This window comes from Carlito syrichta, unplaced genomic scaffold, assembly GCF_000164805.1.
Source record: "Carlito syrichta isolate Samal-C Ts95f unplaced genomic scaffold, Tarsius_syrichta-2.0.1 Scaffold308850, whole genome shotgun sequence".
NCBI classification, from domain to species: domain Eukaryota; kingdom Metazoa; phylum Chordata; class Mammalia; order Primates; family Tarsiidae; genus Carlito; species Carlito syrichta.
In genome coordinates this window covers 116,828-119,028 of record NW_007252946.1, presented here as the reverse complement: position 1 = coordinate 119,028, position 2,201 = coordinate 116,828, and positions in this window count along the sequence as shown.

Sequence of the window (2,201 nt, the reverse complement as noted above, 5' to 3'; positions counted from 1 at the left end):
GGCGCGTCACCCGCGAGGAGTCCGCCGGGCGTCCCGGGCCGGTGGGGCGCCGCTACTCGCACGGTCCCGGGGACACGCCCTGGAGTTAGCGCCTACTGGCGGCGACACGAGCCGCTCCGAGGGCTGAAGTGATGGCCCCGAGGTCCCTCCGAGGTCTGGGGCTTTGCCGCTGCCTTTTCGTAGCCGGCCACTGCCTCGGACCGAATGAACGTTGTGGTCGAAATTTTTTTTTTTTTTTTTTGAGTTGGAGTCTCACTCTGTCACCCAGACTGGAGTGCAGTGATGGCTCCCTGTCACCGCAGCCTCGACCTGCTGGGCTCCGGCCATCCTTCCGCCTCGGCCTTCCGAGTAGCCGGAATTACAGGCGCGCGCTCCCAAGCCCGGCTAATTTTTTTTGATTGATTGTAGAGATGAGGTCTCGCCAAGTTGCCCAGGCGGGTCTCGAACCTGCGGGCTCAGGCAATCCACTCACCTCAGTCTCCCAAAGCGCGGGATTACAGGCTGAGCATCATGACAGGTGTTCCAACTTTCCTCATTCAACACACTGGGAACCATCCGTGAGTTTTAGAGAATCGACTCTGTGTTCAGCCTCTTTTGCATACACGTCGTTAGAGCGCATGACAGCCCTAGGGGAGAGAGACGTTTGCCCATTTTCCAGATGAGCAAACGGAAATGGCAGCTCTGCGGCTCCCTCTCCCCACCCCTGTGACCAGCCTGTCAAGTGGCCGCTCCCGGCCACCGCAACCTCGACCTGCTGGGCTCCGGCGATCCTTCTGCCTCAGCCTTCCGAGTAGCTGGAATTACAGGCGCGCGCTACCACGCCCGGCTGATTTTTGATTTATTGTAGAGATGAGGTCTCACCAAGTTGCCCAGGCGGGTCTCGAGCCTGCGGCTCAGGCAATCCACTCTCCTCAGCCTCCCAAGGCACGGGATTACAGGCTGAGCCACCGAGCCCGGCTATGAACGCTAATATTTACAGTGCTTTTCATGTGCCAGATTTTACAAACGTTAGCTTATTTAACCCACCGGTAATATTCCTGGGGGAAGCAGTTAATATCCGAGCTTAACAGATGGGGAAACTGAGCATCAAGGGAAAGCAGGTCCAACCTCAATGAAGGTTATATGTTATACCCGGCACGGTGTCTCCCACCTGTAATCCTAGCACCTTGGGAAGCTGAAGCTGGAGCATCGCTTGAGCCCAGGAGTTGGAGGCTGCAGTGAGCCATGATTGTGCTACTTCATTCCAGCCTGGATGCCAGGGCAAGACTCTGTTGTTGTTGTTTTTAAATAAAAGAAGGTGGGGGGAAAGAAAGAAAGAGAGAGAGAGAGACAGAAAGAGAGAAAGAAAAAGAAAAAAAGAAAGAGAAAGAAAAGAAAGAAAATGGTAATGTATAAGACTGAATTATAAAACTGTCATTTTTGTAGACCCAAACAATGGCATACTGAACAAGAGCTTCACCAGGTGACCAAAATTAAAATTACCGACAGACACGGATGAAATTGAATGCCTCCAGATGTGAAATGCTAAGAAAGACACATCACCTTTGGAGTATTCTGGCCCAAGATGGCAACCTGAATCTAATCCTGGGAGACCTCAGATCCACCCACAGTGAGGAATATACTACTGAAAGGGGTGGGGGTTCCGTATTCTCCAAAAGAGTCAATGGCATAAAAGATAAAGAAAGGCTGTGAAATTGTTCTAGCCTAGAGGAGGCTAAAGAGACATTGTGACTAAACGCATCTCCGACCCCAGACTGGACCTTGTTTGGGAGATTTTTTTTTCTTTTTTGTCTTTGTTTTTGTTTTTGTTTTTTAAGGCTCTAAAGGACACGACTGGATTAATTTTCCAAAAAAATTGAAAGCATAGGTGGTAGACTAGATAAGATTGTCTATCAATAATAAATGTATTGACAGAGAAAACTATACTGTGGTTGTTTTTTTAAAATCCCTATTTTTAGACAATACACACTGAGGTATTTAGGCCATGATACATTTAACTTACCTTTAAGTAATTGAGGGGGGAAAATTGTGTATGTGTGTATGGAAAGTAAATGAGAGGAATCACTCTACTCTACTCAATGTCAAGGTCTACCATAAAGCTTCAACTACCCAAAAAGTGATACTGGACTATCAGGCATTCATAGATCAAGAAAAAAAGGAAAAAAAAGAACCTGACCTTAAACCTCACGCCTTACAAAATC